Source organism: Gasterosteus aculeatus, unplaced genomic scaffold, assembly GCF_964276395.1.
Source record: "Gasterosteus aculeatus unplaced genomic scaffold, fGasAcu3.hap1.1 HAP1_SCAFFOLD_50, whole genome shotgun sequence".
Lineage (NCBI taxonomy): Eukaryota > Metazoa > Chordata > Actinopteri > Perciformes > Gasterosteidae > Gasterosteus > Gasterosteus aculeatus.
In genome coordinates, this window is record NW_027554905.1 from 11,383 (window position 1) to 17,500 (window position 6,118).

The window sequence follows — 6,118 nt, forward strand, 5'->3', positions numbered from 1 at the left end:
CAGAACGACACACTATTCCCGGACAGTGATGGCAGAACAGCAGGTGTACCGCATGGATGAATACAGAGTTCCAGAGAGCGGCAGAGACCAGACCATGTCCCAGAACGACACACTATTCCCGGACAGTGATGGCAGACCAGCAGGTGCACTGGATGAAGGAAATAAACAGAACATAGTTCCAGAGAGCGTGATATCCCAGACCAAGTCCCAGAACGGCGCGCTATTGTCGGACACTGATGGCAGAACAGCAGGTGCACTGGATGAAGGAAATAAACAGAACATAGTTCCAGAGAGCGTGATATCCCAGACCAAGTCCCAGAACGGCCCGCTATTCCCGGACACTCATCTACTTAAAATCTCCCTGATTACCTGCCAGAACAGAGCAGATCCAGAGAGCGGTATTTCACGGCAGCTATCCGATGATGAAGCGCTATTGTCGGACACTGATGGCAGAACAGCAGGTGCACTGGATGAAGGAAATGAACAGAACATAGTTCCAGAGAGCGGGATATGCGAGACCATGTCCCAGTACGGGACACTATTCTCGGATGCTGATGTCAGAACAGCAGGTGCAGTGGACGGACTAATACACAGTTCCAGAGAGCGGTATTTCACGGCAGATATCCGATGATGAAGCGCTGTTCCCGGACACTGATGGCAGAACAGCAGGTGCAGCGGATGGATGAATACACAGTTCCAGACAGCGGGAGATCCCTGACCATGTCCCAGTACGGGACACTATTCTCGGATGCTGATGTCAGAACAGCAGGTGCAGTGGACGGATGAATACGAAGTTCCATGGAGCGGGAGATCCCAGACCATGTCCCAGTACGGGACACTATTCTCGGATGCTGATGTCAGAACAGCAGGTGCAGTGGATGAAGGAAATAAACAGAACACAGTTCCATGGAGCGGGAGATCCCAGACCATGTCCCAGTACGGGACACTATTCTCGGATGCTGATGTCAGAACAGCAGGTGCAGTGGATGAAGGAAATAAACAGAACATAGTTCCAGAGAGCGGGAGATCCGAGACCATGTCCCAGTACGGGACACTATTCTCGGATGCTGATGTCAGAACAGCAGGTGCAGTGGATGAAGGAAATAAACAGAACATAGTTCCAGAGAGCGGGAGATCCGAGACCATGTCCCAGTACGGGACACTATTCTCGGATGCTGATGTCAGAACAGCAGGTGCAGTGGATGAAGGAAATAAACATAACACAGTTCCAGAGAGCGGGATATCCCAGACCATGTCCCAGTACGGGACACTATTCTCGGATGCTGATGTCAGAACAGCAGGTGCAGCGGATGGATGAATTAAACAGTTCCAGAGAGCGTGAGATCCCGGCAGATATCCGATGAAGAAGCGCTATTGTCGGACACTGATGGCAGAACAGCAGGTGCAGTGGATGGATGAATAAAGAGCTCCAGAGAGCGGCAGAGACCAGACCAAGTCCCAGAACGACACACTATTCTCGGACAGTGATGGCAGAACAGCAGGTGTACCGCATGGATGGATAAAGAGTTCCAGAGAGCGGCAGAACCCAGACCATGACCCAGAACGGCACACTGTTCACGGACAGTGATGGCAGAACAGCAGGTGTAGCGCATGGATGAATACAGAGCTCCAGAGAGCGGCAGAGACCAGACCAAGTCCCAGAACGGCACACTGTTCCCGGACAGTGATGGCAGAACAGCAGGTGTACCGCATGGATGAATAAAGAGCTCCAGAGAGCGGCAGAGACCAGACCATGACCCAGAACGACACACTATTCCCGGACAGTGATGGCAGAACAGCAGGTGCAGTGGATGGATGAATAAAGAGCTCCAGAGAGCGGCAGAGACCAGACCAAGTCCCAGAACGACACACTATTCTCGGACAGTGATGGCAGAACGGCAGGTGTACCGCATGGATGAATAAAGAGTTCCAGAGAGCGTGATATCCCAGACCATGACCCAGAACGACACACTATTCCCGGACAGTGATGGCAGAACAGCAGGTGTACATGATGGATGAATAAAGAGTTCCAGAGAGCGTGATATCCCAGACCATGACCCAGAATGGCACACTGTTCCCGGACAGTGATGGCAGAACAGCAGGTGTAGCGCATGGATGAATACAGAGCTCCAGAGAGCGGCAGAGACCAGACCAAGTCCCAGAACGGCACACTGTTCCCGGACAGTGATGGCAGAACAGCAGGTGCACCGCATGGATGAATAAAGAGCTCCAGAGAGCGGCAGAGACCAGACCATGACCCAGAACGGCACACTGTTCCCGGACAGTGATGGCAGACCAGCAGGTGTACCGCATGGATGAATAAAGAGTTCCAGAGAGCGGCAGAACCCAGACCATGACCCAGAACGACACACTATTCCCGGACAGTGATGGCAGAACAGCAGGTGTACCGCATGGATGAATAAAGAGCTCCAGAGAGCGGCAGAGACCAGACCAAGTCCCAGAACGACACACTATTCCCGGACAGTGATGGCAGAACGGCAGGTGTACCGCATGGATGAATAAAGAGTTCCAGAGAGCGTGATATCCCAGACCATGACCCAGAACGACACACTATTCCCGGACAGTGATGGCAGAACAGCAGGTGTACCGCATGGATGAATAAAGAGCTCCAGAGAGCGGCAGAGACCAGACCAAGTCCCAGAACGACACACTATTCCCGGACAGTGATGGCAGAACGGCAGGTGTACCGCATGGATGAATAAAGAGTTCCAGAGAGCGTGATATCCCAGACCATGACCCAGAACGACACACTATTCCCGGACAGTGATGGCAGAACAGCAGGTGTACCGCATGGATGAATAAAGAGTTCCAGAGAGCGGCAGAGACCAGACCAAGTCCCAGAACGGTACACTATTCCCGGACAGTGATGGCAGACCAGCAGGTGTACATGATGGATGAATAAAGAGTTCCAGAGAGCGTGATATCCCAGACCAAGTCCCAGAACGACACACTATTCCCGGACAGTGATGGCAGACCAGCAGGTGTACCGCATGGATGAATACACAGTTCCAGAGAGCGGGAGATCCCGGCCGATGTCCGATGACGAAGCACTGTATGGGACACTTTGAAGGAAGGGTCGGTCTCCTGGATGAAAAGAACTTTAATTTTCTGACTTAAAATACGGAGTTAAAGTTTCCAGTCGGGACGATAAGGAGGGCAAAAAAACCCGGACTTTTTTGGCTCCGTCAGAAACTAAGTAAAAGTCGGACTATGTGAAGGAAAGCTCAGAAAATGCCTGGAGAATTTTGAGCGGACCGGAAAAAAAAAGTTCCAGCCGACATCACTGGGCCACCAGGTCGCAGATTCCTGAAACCCGGTTTTTAGAAACATAGGCCTCCAGTCGTGAAGACCGTGTGGTTGTGCGGTTCGGATCCGACTCAGACCTCAGTATTTTCGGACACCCTCGGACAGTGGCGGGGGTGGAAGAACCGGAGCCTCATGCAGAACTGGCTGTCGGGGAGCAAGCGGACGCTACCCCGGCAGGAGGCATCATTCCGGGCACTGTGGCTGATCGGTAGCTTTCGTGGATGGATGACTGAGCGAACGAACGAGATGACGGCGGTGCGTCCTGGCTGATGTCCCAGTACGGGGCACTATTCTCGGATGCTGATGGCAGAACAGCAGGTGCAGTGGACGGATGAATACAGAGTTCCAGAGAGCGGCAGAGACCAGACCATGTCCCTGTATGGGACACTATTCTCGGATGCTGATGTCAGAACAGCAGGTGTAACGCATGGATGAATACAGAGTTCCAGAGAGCGGCAGAGACCAGACCATGTCCCTGTACGGGACACAATTCTCGGATGCTGATGTCAGAACAGCAGGTGTAACGCATGGATGAATACAGAGTTCCAGAGAGCGGCAGAGACCAGACCATGTCCCAGAACGGCGCACTATTCTCGGATGCTGATGTCAGAACAGCAGGTGCAGCGGACGGACTAATACACAGTTCCAGAGAGCGGTATTTCACGACAGATATCCGATGATGAAGCGCTATTGTCGGACACTGATGGCAGAACAGCAGGTGCACTGGATGAAGGAAATTAACAGAACATAGTTCCAGAGAGCGGGATATCCCAGACCAAGTCCCAGAACGGCGCGCTATTGTCGGACACTGATGGCAGAACAGCAGGTGCACTGGATGAAGGAAATAAACAGAACATAGTTCCAGAGAGCGGGATATCCCAGACCAAGTCCCAGAACGGCCCACTATTCCCGGACACTCATCTACTTAAAATCTCCCTGATTACCTGCCAGAACAGAGCAGATCCAGAGAGCGGTATTTCACGGCAGATATCCGATGATGAAGCGCTATTGTCGGACACTGATGGCAGAACAGCAGGTGCAGTGGATGAAGGAAATAAACAGAACACAGTTCCATGGAGCGGGAGATCCCAGACCATGTCCCAGTACGGGACACTATTCTCGGATGCTGATGTCAGAACAGCAGGTGCAGTGGATGAAGGAAATAAACAGAACATAGTTCCAGAGAGCGGGAGATCCGAGACCATGTCCCAGTACGGGACACTATTCTCGGATGCTGATGTCAGAACAGCAGGTGCAGTGGATGAAGGAAATAAACAGAACATAGTTCCAGAGAGCGGGAGATCCGAGACCATGTCCCAGTACGGGACACTATTCTCGGATGCTGATGTCAGAACAGCAGGTGCAGTGGATGAAGGAAATAAACATAACACAGTTCCAGAGAGCGGGATATCCCAGACCATGTCCCAGTACGGGACACTATTCTCGGATGCTGATGTCAGAACAGCAGGTGCAGCGGATGGATGAATTAAACAGTTCCAGAGAGCGTGAGATCCCGGCAGATATCCGATGAAGAAGCGCTATTGTCGGACACTGATGGCAGAACAGCAGGTGCAGCGGATGGATGAAATAAACAGTTCCATGGAGCGGTATTTCCCGACAGATATCCGATGACGAAGGACCACTTGGGACGCTTTGAAGGAAGGGTCGGTCTCCTGGATGAAAAAGACTTTAATTTTCTGACTTAAAAAAAAAGTTAAAGTTTCCAGTCGGGACGATAAGGAGGGCAAAAAAACCCGGACTTTTTTGGCTCCGTCAGAAACTAAGTAAAAGTCGGAATATGTGGCGCAAAGCCCTAAAATCCCCTGGAGAATTTTGAGCGGACCGGAAAAAAAAAGTTCCAGCTGACATCACTGGGCCACCAGGTCGCAGATTTCAGAAACCTGGTTTTCGGAAACACAGGGCTCCAGGGCTGAGACCCGGGCTTCGTGGGGAGCGTTCCCCAGCTGGGCCTAAGCATCTTCGGACAACTTTGGGCGGAAAAGCGGGTTCGGGAACCGGGATATGGGGCGGGTTACGCGGCGTGACCTGCCCAAGTGCAGTGCACTATTCCCGGACGCTCATCTACTTAAAATCTCCCTGATTACCTGCCAGAACAGAGCAGATCCAGAGAGCGGTATTTCACGGCAGCTATCCGATGATGAAGCGCTGTTGTCGGACACTGATGGCAGAACAGCAGGTGCGGTGGATGAAATAAACAGTTCCAGAGAGCGGTATTTCACGGCAGTTATCCGATGATGAAGCGCTGTTGTCGGACACTGATGGCAGAACAGCAGGTGCAGTGGATGGACGAATTAAACAGTTCCAGAGAGCGTGAGATCCCGGCTGATATCCGATGAAGAAGCACTGTTCTCGGACACTGATGGCAGAACAGCAGGTGCAGTGGATGGATGAAGTAAACAGTTCCAGAGAGCGTGAGATCCCGGCTGATATCCGATGAAGAAGCGCTATTGTCGGACACTGATGGCAGAACAGCAGGTGCAGTGGATGGATGAAATAAACAGTTCCAGAGAGCGGTATCTCACGGCAGATATCCGATGATGAAGCGCTGTTGTCGGACACTGATGGCAGAACGGCAGGTGCACTGGATGGATGAAATAAACAGTTCCATAGAGCAGGAGATCCCAGACCATGTCCCATAACGGCACACTATTCTCGGATGCTGATGTCAGAACAGCAGGTGCAGTGGACGGATGAATACAGAGTTCCATGGAGCGGGAGATCCCAGACCATGTCCCAGTACGGGACACTATTCTCGGATGCTGATGTCAGA